The following is a 16,469-nucleotide window of genomic DNA, read 5'->3' on the forward strand; positions in this document are numbered from 1 at the left end:
TCTATAGAGTCACTTTTACTGGGTGGCATGAGCTACTACTGATAACATTTATCAGGCACCCATCTCAAGGGGAGAATCTCGGCTGCTCTGTGTAAGAATGAATAAACATAACAACTAACTTGGCTCTGTACCCAGAATTTAGTCAAAAAAGAAACCCAGTTGGATGCCAGAAAGAATGAACCACATAAAGTTTTATCGGCCCAAAATACACAAGTAACTTAGTCTGCCCTTTTTCTAACAAAACTGTATAAGTAAAAATGTAATCTTAAAAAATCTGGATTCCTTACACTGGCCAATGGCATAGTGCTGGAGTAACTAAAAATTTCCAGACCGCACCCTTTTTCCTTTCTGCCAGGAGAATGACCACTCGCTCTCCAGCTCAGGCCTCCACTGACTACAAGTTAACCCAGAACCAGTTGTACACAAGCTCATCTCTTTTACTGAACTGTAAGTCTAACGAAGGCAGAGGCCTTGTCCTATTTATCCTTGTCACCTCAGGTTCTGGCAAAGTGCATAATTGTTGAATGAACTAATGAAAGATCAGCAGCTTAGTTTAGATGATTTTAGTAACTATACAAATAACCTAAGGGAAGAGTTACTTGGATACAAATGTTCACACCCTATGTATAGGTTATTATACATTAACCTATGATTGGTTAATTATATAACCAATTTTACTAGTATTTAGGTAAGTTCCTTTACAATGATGTTATCACCAAATCATGAACATCTTTGGGAGTAAACATCTTTCAAGAACATATTTTTCCACAAGGCTAAGAGTTAAAGAGTTAAAGCTTAAGAGCTCTTGCAATAATTAATGTGACACTCACAACAAGTTACTACATCTCTCTGAATCTCAATTTCCTCATCTGAAACATGGGAATAGTAATAATACTTAACTCATAATCCTTGTTGTGGGGGGTCCGATGAGATCTTGCATATCAAACAGCACCGTGCCTGGCTAAGCCCTTGGGCTATTATTACTACAATTAGTGCCTCCCAGGTCAGCTACGTGTACTTGCACATGCATCTTGAGAACTGGGACAGAAGGTACAGAGGTATACTAGCGGTGCTGTCCCTGGATATAGAATCAGAGAGCTGCATAAGTGCATAAGCCAGTGCTTTTCGGGCTTCAGTAGCATAAGAATTAGTTGGGAAGCTTGTTAAAAACGTAGATCTTTGAGTTCCACCTCAAGAGACACTCATTCAGTTTAGTTGCTCTGGGATGAGACTCTGAAATATGTCTTTTTAACATGTTCCTCAGGAGATTCTGGTGTAGGTGGTCCCAGACCAAGCCCTAAGTAACCCTGACATCATAACTCCATCCCAGCCTAGATTGTGTATCATCTCCAGCCCATAGCATCATTCCTCAGGACTCACTCTGTCTGCTTCGTACTGTGTGGCTTTACTACCCCACCCCCTCAGCTCACCCACTAAAAGCAGAAGAGAAGAATAGGAAAGATAGGGTCAATTGGGAAAACTTGAGTAGCTGCAGTAAATTATCTATTATTTTGTATTATTTGGACGAATGATCTTCTGCATTAGTCCAAAAGTGAGTGGACTTGAGAGGTAAGCTTGAATTTAAGAATGATAGTTTTCCCCAGATAACTATAGAATGACTGATTATAGTGAAGTTTATCTCCTTTTTTATAATGGGATTGCTATCTATAGAACTTAGATGAATAAGCACAATTGAAGTGCAAAGTGTTAAATGCATGCTCTGATTTAGTCAATCCATTTGCACATTGAAGTAATTAGGATGTATTTAAAAAGCATTCTGCTTTCAATACTTTGTTCTCCATTTCCTACAAATCAAATTAGTGAGGGGTAGATTTGATTTTGACATCACTTTGAAAATATTTTCTTTTTCTTTTTTTAATTTTCTTAGAATTACATTTTTACAAAGTTCAAAACACAACCAACTGTGACTAAATTCATAAAAATAAAACAGAAAGTCCAAAGTGCAAGAAAATGAAAAACAGCACAGAGTAATATGCAGTAGAACAACGTAAATCATATCTCACAAATATAGTTGTAATAACACCCCTTATCCATGTCTGATCAATTAACAACAAATACTTATTCAGATAGCAAATAGCTCATTCTTTTACTTTTGATTGAGAGCCCCAAACTTAATTTTCCATCTCAGTCCAGATAAATATGAAAAGGCAGCCAAATCTTAGAAAAATCTTAACCATCTCCTGTTTTCATTGTACTATATGTAATGGAATGAATGAGAGTGAAGAAAGAATATGAAGGTTGTTTTCCTTGTTTGTTAACAAAGCATTCAAACAAGACTATTTATTTTTTAAATAGTTAGATTTGGCAGAACCAAGACACATTTATGGAGCTATGTTTCACAGACAAAGACAAACCTGAGGCTGAATCCCAACTCTGCACACTGTATTATCTTCAACAAATTATTTCACCCTCCTCAGCCTCAGTTTTCACATCGGTAAAATGAGGGGAAATATATCTACATTGCAGAATTATTTTCTTATCATACAATATTGATTGGAAATGCCTGTAATTTAATATGCACTCAATGAATGGCAGTTATTATTATTAATTCAAGAAGAAAGTTTGGAGGGATAAGAACCCAAAATCCTCAGAAGAAAAAAACACTAAACAAAAATATTCTGTGTTCTTAACTTCCCCAGAGACTATTTAAAAGAGTCACCAATTTTATCCTACAATTTTATCAGGAATCCTACAGGATGGATTGTTTTGCCTTTATAATCTTCTTGCCACCCAGATTGCTGTTCTTAATGTACAGCAGTGACCTCAAAATACATGTTGATAAATACCCTTTATACAATTGAAGTGCGTATTTGAATGACTATAATTTTTTTTTTTTTTTTTTTCGGTACGCGGGCCTCTCACTGTTGTGGCCTCTCCCGTTGCGGAGCACAGGCTCCGGACGCGCAGGCTCAGCGGCCATGGCTCACGGGCCCAGCCGCTCCGCAGAATATGGGATCTTCCCGAACCAGGGCACGAACCCGTGTCCCCTGCATCGGCAGGTGGCTTCTCAACCATTGCGCCACCAGGGAAGCCCATGACTATAATTTTTAATACCAATTATTATCAGTCTTTTGCTGAAGATAAACAGTACTTTGGACTGAGCACAGATTAGATAAGTCTAATTCCCCTTATTTTTTCTATGCTACTCTTATAATTTTAGAAGTATACATGTTTATGCACAGAAGTGAAAGACAGATAGAATGGACAAGAATAGTAGACTCATTTGTGCTTCTTAGGATACAAAGATGGTGTCCTGTTCTGCCTTGTCTTCAGTGACTAGCTCTGTGTTTCATATACAGAAAGTGTTCATTAAATGTTTGTCAGATTAAGTAAATGAGAAACAAAATGCTAAGAAAATATCTGTAGAGCATAAAGGAGCCTGCTCAGAAGTAGTATATGCAGGTAGTAGGCAAAGAGCTTAAAACTTATTTATGGACATCAACACTCCTTTAGTTAGACGGCTCCATGTGGAATGTCAGCCATTTTTACTGAGAGAGACTAATTCTTAGCTGGAGGAAGCAGCTAAACTAGGAGAAACAACTGATCTTCCATCAGAGAGCCATGACATGATCTTCATTTCAGAGCTGGAAGGAGCCATGGAGATTTTCTAATCCAAGGGCCTCATTTCTCAGCTAAGAGAGTGCAATGACTTACCCAAACACTTGTTGGCAAAGTTTACTGATACTCAAATTTTGATTTCCTGATTCTGGTCCAATTCATTTTATATTGTACTATGCTGCCTTTGTGTCCACAGACTGTCTCCCTGAGGGTTCCCAAATACCCACTTTGGCTTCTCTTTCTATGACCAAGGCCATGCAATGAAGCATCCAGCAATGCCTCTGATTACAATCATCTCACCTATTATGGCATTTTCCATAGACGCCATAAAACCAAAATAAAGAGGTTCTTCCTTGTCTTTTAATTCAGTCTTTATCAAGAAATAATAATAAATTATTATTATTATAATTTATAATAATAAATTATTATTAACCATTAACATCTCATCCAAATTACTTTAGCTCCTTTTTAAGTGATTGTTAGCTGATGCTGAGGGGAATGGAGAAGAAAGAACTATCATAATCTGAGGAGAAAGTGAAGTTCCATCCTTGGGGTGTTACCCAGGGGAAGACAAGGCCAGGTGGGCTGTGACCACGGGCATTCAGAACACCTAGGAATTCACTCAAGGATTTGAATCTTAGAGAAAGAGAGGGGAGATGAGAAGCGGTGAGGGAATAGAAGAAAGAGGAAGGAAAAAGGGGGATGGTATTACAGGTAGACTTAATAGTTAGGTCTTTTGGTTTATTGTTTACTGTATTGGTAACTCCTGTGCTCAATGGAAAAGCCTTGTGTTCAGGGCATTTGTGTCCTATTACAATTTATTTATATTGCCACCGTCAAGTAATGACTAGAATTCCTTGACTCGAGTATTAATGACATCCATAAAAGGAGAAACAAAGCATTCGGGAGGTAAATATCTTCCCCATCCACCTAAAGAATGGAGGGAGTGTTGATGGGCTGTTGATGGTGAGTTAAACTGGCATACCAGGAATTTTTATAAATGGTTTTCCCATGCTCCACTGAATCTGTGGCTGAGACTTTAGTTGTATACCAGCTGTGCGTGCAAAATCTCATAATTATTCTTACTGTATTAAGCATTTTATAGCAATTTTAGCTCTAAAATGCTACGCGATAGTTTTTATGCAAGTGTACCAGACATGTAAGCTGTTCCAATGAAAACATTTCCTTTCATTTAGACACGTGGTTTTAGGTTTCCAAACTTAGCTCTTTGCATTGATGGAAGAATCTTTAGGACAGACATCAGGTTTTTTGGAGGGAGAAGGGGGGAGACAGTTGGATGTTCTTGCATGTACTTTATTTCTTCAAGCAGCCTTATCAGAAAAGGGGCATTTCATTAATTGTACAGTACTGATATTAGTAAATATTGCTGCTGAGCGCAGCTCCCCACAGCCTGGCCTGTTGAGAAAGGCACTGGAGAGGAAGCGAGGGTTATCTCTGCATCCCTCTGGGGTATAATGACAAACAGGCAGAAGAACTTGGACTTAACCTCTCTGCAGAAGGCTGACACCTTTAATACTGCTGCACATGCTGCTGCACCCTGCAGTGGCAAGTCTTGGGCCCGAGCCCAAAGCTGGTATGGAGTTTGAACCCTTGGCATTCTGGCCCAGGGCCAAGTGCTATCAATGGAACCCCACTGACACCTTTAGTTATTCTTCCTAGATTAGGATAGTAATTTACTTGTCTCTTTGATTTCAAGTGTCTGGTTTTGTTTCCAGATGCCTCCCAGCTCATCTGTATTCCAGGGGGTTCAAAAGACTTTAACCTCATTGGTTCTTTTCTTTGTCAGTTCCATTTGGTGAAATCAGGAGGGATACAGAGACCAGAAAGCAGTAAGGGAGGAGGTTGTGTGTGTGTGAGGCAGTGGGCATGTGGGGAGGGCCTGGTGAAACTGCAGGAATAAATAAAAGGCATATTCACTTTCAGAATATCAGCTGTTATACCAGAGCAAGTCAGGGTGGAGTATAAGAAGTAATGTGTAGGACAATGTAGTAAAAAATGTCATTCGATAGATTCGTGTGTAAAAGCCCTCCAACCAGCACTAATCTCAAACTCCCCCAAACGATTGCAATATATGAAAGAGATGGAGAGACCATAGAAATTTTATCCCAATGCCAATAAGGTAACAGCACTTGGATTTTAACATGCTAGGGTAGGAAAAGGCATTTATGCAGGGGTGTCATTTCATGTTTACAAGGCCCTGTCTAGAACTGTTTATTGATTTTACTGCAATTCTTTCCCCAGGACCCTGTAGACAGATAATTGCTAGAAATGTCCATCATTAGAAGAGCAACGAGTGCAGCCATCGCACTAGGAAAAAGATACACATAGGGCCCTGCTAGCAGGCATCAAATGGTGGGGGAAAGAGTCACACAATAGCACGTGCAGCTATAACTCAAGGCAAACACACACGCAACATCCTGTGTAGCCACTGCACTGAGAAAATACACATAGCCCCCCGTGCAGCCATCACACATCAGGAAAATACACACATGACACCCCTATGCAACCATCACATCAGGCAAAAACACAGACATAAAATGCTAAGTCAATAGGAATGAACAGCTCATAAAAGCCTACTGGAATAGATCACATCACAGCCAGGTACATCTGTTCTCGGCACTAACCATTATCGTTAGCTTAAAATGCTTAAAATCACTGCGCATCCTCAGGTCTAGGGACAGATTATTCCAAGCAGATTCTGCTAAATAGATTTGGCAATGCAATGAAAGGGACTTCTACTACATTAAAGTGGTGCATTTTGCATCTCAAAGACCATCAACTGTATTTGGAGAAACTGTGTGATTGAAGAGCAATGCTATAGGATGGGATAGCAATTTTTCTGGCCCTTCTAAATCTGAGGGTGATTTTGACCCCAGCTTGAGTTAAGTGTACAAATGAATGGGAAGCTATCAGACTGGGAGGTGACTAATAAAAGCAGAATTGGAAGCAGCTTTCATCTGTGCTGCAAAGTAAGCCACTCCATCCTGTTTTAAACTAGAACTCTCAGGTGGGATGTCATCCAGAGGTCTTAGTGTGGTCAAACTTCAAGCCATCAACTTGAGATAAATAAGCAGTAACTACAACCCTTGCTTCATAGGGTTGTCTGCCCAACTGGGGGGAATAAAGGAACCACCCACCTCTTCTTTTGCCAGTGCCTTCTCTTTATCCTTTCGTCTTGGTCTGTGATGTTATCCTAACTGTGTGACACCGGGGTTACAGCACTGAGAGGGAAACTCGGCGTGTCCTTCTGAAGAGTGGCCCAAAAAAATAGTTAGAAAGAGTTTCAAGCTTGCAGTTCCATGTTTCAATTATAGTGGCTTATGTGTTTCTACTGAGTGAGACATGTTTCAAGCTAGCTTGTTAAGAATGATTTACACCATAATTCCAGGAAAAAACAAATGTGAGTGACTGAGATTTGAAAGGGAAGAGTAGGGGGGAAGTGCCAGACTAAATGAATCCTAAGTAAATAGGGTGAGGTTGGGTCTTTTTTTTTTTTTTTTTTGGTGTTTTTGTTTGTTTGCTTTTAAAAAAAAAAAACAAAAGAGAAAATGTATGAATTGTTAGTAATTACTTCTCTCACCTGGGTGAAATAAAGCAAAAGAAAACAGAATTGCTCCATTTGCTCTATGTAAAAGCAAATTTTCAGGAGAGGACATGTGTTTCTCTTAAATTTGCAAGATAGCATCTTACTGGGAATAAGTGGCACTGGAAATAAGAATTCCACTTTTTTTTTCCAAATGTGGCAGAAAAGGTTTTGTTAGGGTGAGATAAGCATTTTCCATAAAACAGTGGGGTAGTGAAGAGGTAATTACATGGTGACTGGGACACACTGCATGGCATACTGGAGAAATTGCATGATACCTACGTGATAGCTATAGTAACTCTCGTTATCGCTGCCTTATTATCTCCTGATAACTATATAATTAGTTTGTGTCACCAAAGCACCCTAAATGTATGCCCGTTTCAGCTACTCTGGTAGGAAAAAAAAAAAATAAACTTTTTTGCAAGGGGGAAAAAAAGCTAATGAAGAAAGTTGCCAAGAACAGATATTTTGTAATCTGTGCTAAATCTCTGCTGGAAAACATGAACAGTAACGAAGCTGAGAAGACAGTAAAAGAAATTCGGGGCAAGGTGCCAGACGCCCAGACGGAAGGAGAATGTGGACCAAAAGATTGCGACAATCGGGTAATTATGGTTTATGAATTTCAGCTTTAATCTGTAGTTCAGTGAGTCCTGATTAAATATCTGTTAAACACAATTAAAGTTTGTTTTTGTATTTCACCGTCTTGATCAGAATAATTAGAGACTGCGTGTTTCATGTCAAAAGTAGCAAGAGGAATTTTAGTGAATGAACATCGTTTTTAAAAGCCATTTGTAGCACCAGCTGTTGGCATTATTTTATATTTTAGTGTTATCAGCATAAAGATGGTCCTCTGGATGCTGAATAGTTTCTAGCAGGACAAAGATGTTATGCTGTCATGATGGGCCTGTGCTGATGAAGCTGAAATGTTTAAGGGCTAATGTTCACTGAGATAGTGGACAGGGGAGATGCAGGTCAGGGAAGCAGGTCTTTTTGGTGAGTGAAGAAGGAAGACATTTGTGTTAAGTTTATCCACGTGAGAATCTGAGGGAGGAAATTTCTCATGGTATAGTCATGTGTGTTAGCACCTGCACCTGCTGGTTAGCTTATTCAGACAGGTTGTATACAGTGCCTGAGGGAAGGGCACAAGAAAGGTGTGATGGGAAGTGCCGGAATCTGGCCTGGTTGGTTCTTGGCTAAAAATCAGTGTCTTTTATTTTTATTTTTAGAGTTAATAGAAGATAGTGCTGAAAGAACTCATTAATATTTCTTTGGCTAGAGATAGCGGTATGACTTCCGCAGAAAGGACAAGTTAGAATATAAGTAGGATTAACTGAAACTGGGTAAAGGGATAAAATAAGACTCTACAAACCAAAACTAAGACTATGATTTCCATACTCATGTGCCAAAAGTGAGGCTGGAGAGTTGTAAGTTACTATCTCTTTAAAAATTATAAGAGGGTATATGTAAAAATTTCTATGTAGCTGTAAAGAAATGATATAATACTATCTTGCTTCCTATTTGAAATTTGAGTATCTGGAATATTTTGAACCCAGTGATAGAATAATGGCCCCCTCCCCCAAGGATGTCCGTGTCCTAATCCTCAGGACCTGTGAATACATTGCCTTACATAGCAAAAGGGACCTTGCAGATGTGAGTAAATTAGGATCTTAAGATGGGAAGATTACTCTGGATTATCTGGGTAGGCCTAAGATAATCTCCAGGGTTTTTGTAAAGGCAAGAAGGAGGCAGGAGGATCAGAGTCAGAGAAGGAGATATGACAAAGGAAGCAGAATCAAAGAGAGAGAGAGAGAGATTTGAAGATGCTAGACTGCTGGCTTTGAAGATAGAGGAAGGGGCTGTGAGCCAAGGAGTGCAGGCTGCCTCTAGAAGCTGGAAAAGACAAGGAGAGGGATTCTCTCCTAGAATCTCCAGAAAGATGCAGCCCAGTGACACCTTGATTAAGGATTTCTGACCTCCAGAACTCTAACAGATTTCTATTGTTTAAGTCATTAAGGTTGTGGTACTTAGTTACAGCAGCAATAGGAAACGAATACAGTCCCCATGAACTTGCTCCATGGATTTGATATCCATTCAAAAGTTGTCCAGTTAAAAGTGGACCTGGGTATGAGAAAAATAAGCCTCTATAAATTTAATTTTCTAAGGCCCATTCTCCAGGCTCTCTGTCATTTGGAGGTACCTGCTATGGTAAGAATTAAGAAAGCCTATGTATTATGAATTAAAATCACGGGCAAATTCAACCCCATCCCCCAGCGCCACTTACCAGCAATGCATTCAACATGAATGGAAGTGTTTACAGGAAGGGAGGATTGGAGAGTGAGAATAATTTTTCTAACAACAATAGCAGTTAACATCTGAACCACAGGTTGAACCATTTCACTTTGCCAATGTTCAATCATTTTGACTTTCAGAAATGGCAATTTCATATGGTTCAACATACCCAGTTTTTTTTGTTTTGTTTTGTTTTGCTACTATGTTATTTTTCTTTTTACCCAGTGTTATTTCATTTGAACCTTCTAGGACTTGCATTAAAAATGTTCCCCCAAATTTTGTAATTAATAAATGTCAGAGTTATGTAGAGTTTAGGCTAATAAAATGCTCATATATAACATATTCCGGTAAAAATGAGATTGAATCCCAACTGGCCAATGATATTTTAGCAGAGTTGAGGTTGCAGGCATGTATCTCATTCCAAAAAGTAACAGTCTAAAACTCATAAGAAAGCTTTAGAGTAAAGTGAGCTTTACCCTAATAGACAAAGACAATGATTAGGAGGAAAAAAAAAAACAACTCAAATAGACAGTGGTTGAAACTTGCTACCTAGCATCTCTGTATTCAAAAGAACCTATACCATCACAGAGGAAGCTGGGATAGCACAGTGCTTTAGAATGGTACTGCTTGAAAGGATTCCTTGCCTCCTCCAATTTAGGGCTTCCACTGAAATTCTGGTGAAAGCTATGGACCCTCTCCCCAAAAGAGGACATAATACCTTTTCAGAGGATCCACAGAACCCCTAATAAAGCCTAATGGTGGACCTCAGATTAATTGTCCCTGGTTTACAATTTTGTTCTAAGAAAAACACTGTGGGACTAATTCATCCCACATAATTTGAGATCAGAATTATGAAATCCCTATTTGTCACACGATTTTGAAACAGTCATCAATGTACATTGAGGTCCAGTCTTTTAATTAGTAAAATTAGTAATTTTGATGCTAACGGATAGGAAAGTGTATTTTTGTTTTTTAAGTATTTGAGGTGCATTTAAAGAACCATTGGGCTGAAAAGCACTGGTATTGCCCTTGTTTACTGTTCATTCTGTTATTGTTCAATTATTCTTTTATTCACTCATTCAGCAAATATTTATTGAGCCCCCTACTGTTCTAGGCACTGGGAATATAATAGTGAGCAGGACTCACAAGGTCTTCTTCCTCATGAAACATTCTAATTAGGGGAGATAGTTAATAAATACGTAGACATACTAGCACACACTGATAAGTGAAATGAAGAAAATAAGAGTATAACCTAATAGCGATAGAGTGTACAAAGATGGCCTCTGGCTGAGACTTGAATGATCTTAGAAACCAGCCATGTGAAGGTCTAGAGGAGATTGGAAGAGCAACAGCAAAGACTCTGAGACTAAAATGAGTTAGGCATGTGAATTATGAAATAAGGTCAGGGAATAAGGAGAAGTATATTGGAGATGTGATCAGAAGAGGAGTCAGAAACCAGATTATGCAGGCTTCAGGGTGAGAAGTTTGAATTTTATTCTAGTTGTGGTGAGCAGCTATTGGAGATTTATGTAGTAGGATCTGATTTCACATTTGAGAAAATCATTGTAGTTGCTATAGAGAGATAGTGAAGTGTAGAGGAGCAAGAAGAGAAGTAATCCCAACTAATAGTTAAGAAAATGGCCGGAACTGAAGTTAATAAGGAAATTACACTCATGACAGTGTAATATATTGCTTCATGGAGACTTTGAGATGTCTTATGTTGAGCAGCCAAGAGAGCAGAAACTGATTTATGATGTGTAGCAGCATCTCCTGTCTTTGGTCTATTAAAGGATTATTTTGGCCTAAAAATGTTCTTCCTTAGAGGAAGAGGAAAAGGAAATGTGAACACAGTCCAACAATGTTTGCAAATGAAGCAGAGTTATTTGGTGGGGAGAGGATTGTTAAAGATATTGAGAAAGTCACCAGTAACTGGGCACCTCAGTAGGTAAGGGGGTGACTGAGAGTTTGGGCTCATTTTACTAAGGTTTATCACAAGTCCACCTCTTCTCCTAAAGCCTGCCTAAGATCACATGTCATCTAAACTCTTCTTCTGCCCCTTTTAAATATGAGTTTAAATGTCCCGATTCTTCACCACCATCTACCCTTCAAGGTAGTCTACAGAGAAGCATACTGCAGTGATTGGGGGCAAATGTAACTTGAATGAACATCAGAAAAGAAAAAAATTATGTTATGTTTATAGGTGTTTCCCAATAGAACTAAAAGATGGAGTCCAGGGATAGATATTAGTATAATGTATTGGGACTTTAGTGAGTCACCAACATTTCTTGAAATAAGTTTAGTTCTATTATACTTTGTCAACCAATTGAAATCCTTTAATAAATGGTAAATCATAATAAATACACCCAGGAATAATGGCCTGTGTAAAAATTGGTAATTTATTGTTAGCTTCTGGACAAGTTATTTTCACTAATAAACTAGAAAATTATATGAATCATTTCTCAATGATATTCATAAATAATGTTAATTGGTAAAATATGTAATTATATATGAAAGTATATGTAGAAAATCATTCAGAAGGCAAGGGGCAGGAGCCTCTTCCAACAGGACATTACTATGAAACCAGAGGTTACAGCTTCAGGATAAGTGTGAAGACATGAGAAAACTGCACTAGAATTAAGGGTAACTAACTGAAAGTGATATTGAATTTCATAATCAGAGTTTCTAGAATGGCCTTGTAAATTATATTTCCAGGGAAACATGAGCATAATAGTGTAGTATTATGGAATAATATTATTGCATGTACCAAAAACAACTAGGTACTAAATATGAAAGACATATTGCACATACTAAATATACTGAGTTTATTTAAATGAAGGCTTAACAAATGGCTATTGTTATTGTTTTGTTGTTTTAATTAAAATTGAAAATCTTATAATAGAATTTGCTGCCCTTCTGCCTCCCCAGGTCCTTTTGCTGTTTTAAAACCTTCCCTCCCTTCAGTTCCCAAACTGCTCTTTCTCTGGGGAACAGAATATAATTTATCCTATCTAAATTTCAAGAATGACTATTCCCACTCGAGAGCATATCAAAGCTGCAAAGAGAATACAGAACTTTTAACAACCAGAGCTATTCATACCAGCTCATCTGCTACCTCCTAATAAAACTGGTTGTTAATCTTTCCTGATTTGTCTACATCTTTCAGGTAATAAAAGGGTCTAAACCATACTGCATTCTTCCAGAGAAGATAATCAGGTAACTTAATACCTCTCTGCTCAGCGACACAATATCCCTTTGTATCCAGTCCTGAATTGGATTGACATTTTTAGCTGACACTTTACATCAAAGGTCACTTTGCTCAGTTCACTATCTGATCTCTTTTATTGTCTTCTAGCATATTCCTAATTCTCAAAAAAGATTTCTTCATCCCTGGCAGTATACTGAAAGCTTCCAATTTCATTATCTCATTGGTATATTTCATTAATTATTAAGATCTCTCTAATTGTAAGTCTCTCTTCCCAGGAACGTGTCTGAGTCCCATCATTAGAAATACTAATAATCAGAATATTTTGAACACCAAAAGTATAGTTAAGTTGGGCATAACCCTGAACTGCCAAAGGAACAGAGAAGTCTCAAGTAGAAAGAGCTCTCCTAACTGTAATGATTTCATAAGGGCCCATTCATTACTTAGTAAATTTTCTTAAAATGGAATGAGTCAATGTGAGTAGAAGATTTAGTTTCCTTCATTTATTTATGTTGAGCCATTCAACTCGTACAGGTTGGAAAACAATTTTCAAGGCAAGACCAACTAGTGTTTTGTGACTTAACATAGATGTGACATTCTGAAAGGTATCTTTTATTTTCCCTCCAGTTTTGGCCATCTCTACCCCCTTAAAAAAAGAAAAGTATAAAAATATTATGATCTCATAAAATAACAGAACTACCAAAACCTATTTACTGAGAAATAAACTATAGTAAAATGTTTGGTACTCTCAAGGTTATTGACGAAAAAGATTGGACAGAAATTTAAAAATTAAAGGTACATTAGGAAATAATATCAAAGAAATATGAAAAACATGGTGACTTTCTAGATTCTAAAAGCCCTGAAAATAAAGTACTGCTACTAGAACTAAGGGAGATAGAATAAAAAGAGAGACCACAAGAGAATATCCAGCTTTAAAAAGGAAGTCTGAGAGCTGAGGAAGAGATATATTTTGAATAAAACTTTCAAATAATAGAGCATTTACCAAGGTATGAATAGTCTATAGAGTGCAAGTTAGCCGGTCTCCCAAGGAGATTTGATAGTAAACGTAGATGAGATTGTGAGTGTAGGGAGGATTTAAAGGAAAAGGTCAATATAGGTTAAATGAGGAAATAGAGCTGTTGGGAGATATTTTGAAAATCATGAGTTCATACTATGTAACTGTTCATCTTTATCCTACTTTGTAGAAACAATGTGTGAGCAAATCCGGAAATGGAGGGAAGCCCACAGGAAGGAAACAAAGAATTAAGTTTTCACTGGCACGTTTATTCTGTTTTGTTTTTTTTTAAAACTGTGTTTATATTGGATAGTGGGATGTTGTTACCTTTCATTGCTAGAGAGGATAAAAAAGGAAAAGAAAAAAGAGTGGAAGGCAACAATACCTATGTTATCTCCCAATGCATTTTTGAATGACTCTGATCCAACTTTCAGTTTCAAGCTGTTTAAATCTATCTCACTGATGGGCCCAAATCTAGTGCTCACATGTTTGGGACAATTAAAGTCAGCAGGATCTGTGGCTCCCTAACCCAGGCTTTATTGTATAAGGAGTAAACAGCCACATGTAATTTAGTGAGTAAGTGCAGGTCTTTCATGATGCACATACCAGCTCCACTGTAAACCGATCAATTTCTGTGCTTGGCAGTGGCATTCATAAGGCCCCTACGGAGCATTATCCCATGCCTGAGGGTCATTACTCTTCCACAGAAGCACTGACAGTTGTGATGAATGGCGGGACCTGGGAAGAGGAGTGTTTGGATGTTTAAACAGGTTACATTTTCCTTTTAGAGCAGTAGACATTAGATCACATCTTAGACTGTCTACCCATGTGGACAGTGAGGATGAAATCAGTGCAACTCTTATATGACTAGTGAGATTCAGGTGTACCAATAATTGTTTCTATTGAGGGGAATGTACTTGACTTTGCATCCTGTCACAATATTGTACGTGCTACCATGCAATAGGTGATAGTCATATACAGCTTCTGAGATGCTGGGCCGTCAATAGGCATGAGAGCCCGTCCATCACTATTATCTACAATAAGACTCATTACCTGCCAGCCAATAAACATCCCATTTACACCATCTGCAATGAATTAAAAAGTGATGAAAAGAATCAGGATCTGTTTGAGTTGCAACATGATTGTCAAGTTTATTTTCATCTCTGGAAGCCCTTCGGTTCTTTGATAAACTTTAGGGAAAAAAATATATGATGAAGAAGCTCAGGAATAGTCTGGCAGTGACAATTGTCAGGTTTTTAATTAGTAATTTACAAATACAATAGGCCTCTTAAAATCTAAGAAAAGTCCAGGCCTTTGTCAATTACCCTTTTCAGCTCTTCCCTCTCTCTCTGGTTTTCAGGTGTGCGGGAACTGGGCATCCATGTTTGATACTCCTAAACTGATACCGACTACAGCGAGAAATATTTCATAAAAATGTATATTTCAACATAAACTCTGAGGCAAAGCTAGCACTGTATCCAGAAAGGAAGTAATGATTAGTCTAATTTACACATGTAGTGATTTCTTTGGCTAGTGTGAGTTCCATGTTCTATGGTAAGGTTCTCTGTAACTATTCCTGCTTGAAGAAGTTATTGGGGTATTAAAAAGATACAGAGGTCTACTGGCACTTGAGGACTATTTAACTTGTATATAAGCAAACTAGCTGTCTGTCCAGATTACACATGGGGGCTGTCCAGTGGTAGAAACTGCAGAGCGGAAGAGTAAATAGGGATATCAGACAAACAACATGAGAAATAGCAGAAGGATTTGACAGTTATTCATACACATCACCTTATATTAGCAGAATCTCTTGTTTTTGCATCTTCCTTTTTCTTCATCAGATATTCCAACAACAAGGAAATAACGTTCAATCTTAGCTTGAAGATGGGGGTTCTCAGTGTTGTCCAAGGTACTGCTCTAAGAGACCAATTCTAAAATGAGGATATTGAAGATAAGCCCTTCTGAAAATAGCCCTGGCCATGCAATAGGATTTTACTCCCAGAAATCCATCTCTTCCTCCCACAAATTGCCCTTGTGGTAGTAATATAGGAAGGAGATTATATATTACCTCATCTCCTTACAGAAAAAAGGACAAGTGCTATAGGAAAGCTTTGTGTCTTTTAATCATTCTAGGCATCCCCTGCCTTCAATATTTCGCTAAAGAGGTCCTCAGTTGCCTTTAGAAAGATACTCAAGTGAGAGAGAAAGAAACAGAGTGATGAAAATGATGACCTCATCTGGAAAGGCTTTCTAACCAAAAGGGGCAAACTAGCTGTGACCCCCATCCTCAAATCTGTGAAGTAGACAAGGATAGAAAGGTAGCATGAAGTATGACTAACTCTTCAAAATTTTGCTTGGTAACTGTTCCACCTGGCACTATAATTTAGCAGGAGACATCATTTTTTTTTTTTTAATCACAAGCTCATCTTTATGTTTTTAGGGGAAAAAACGTAAATCTCTATGTAGAAGATTTTGAGGGCTACTGACCTTAACTGTGCTGGAAATAAGGAAAAGAAATGTCACACTGTGGGAATAAGGAAGCTATTTTGCAAAACCTAGCAAGGGAGTGAATGAGTTTCATTCTCCCTTCCCCTTCTCATCTACCCAATTCTGAACTCATACACTGTATTGATTCCATTAGGACAAAGTTAATTGCTGATGGGGTCACATACAAGTATAGACTTTGCTTCTCTAGAAATAAAATCTGATTATATTTGAGGCATTCAGTCCTGAACAGCACATTTTTAAACTACAAGTAGTTTGTACCAGATAAGAATGTA

At 38.0% G+C, this 16,469-nt stretch overlaps 1 protein-coding gene across 15 annotated transcripts in view; it reads left to right on the forward strand.

Annotated features, from left to right (window-relative positions):
• The window catches only part of ZBTB20 (zinc finger and BTB domain containing 20), an 816,172-nt gene that overhangs the window by 567,295 nt on the left and 232,408 nt on the right, over nt 1-16,469 (forward strand). Inside the window, exon 1 of one of the 15 annotated variants that reach the window (XM_067738842.1) lies at nt 5,473-7,785. The exons of the other annotated variants lie outside the window; for them this stretch is intronic. The gene's annotated coding sequence lies outside the window, so the exon portion shown is untranslated. Of the gene's footprint in view, nt 1-5,472; nt 7,786-16,469 lie in introns of those variants that run through there. 15 annotated transcript variants of the gene reach the window in all.

This window comes from Pseudorca crassidens, chromosome 5 (genome assembly GCF_039906515.1).
Source record: "Pseudorca crassidens isolate mPseCra1 chromosome 5, mPseCra1.hap1, whole genome shotgun sequence".
NCBI lineage: Eukaryota > Metazoa > Chordata > Mammalia > Artiodactyla > Delphinidae > Pseudorca > Pseudorca crassidens.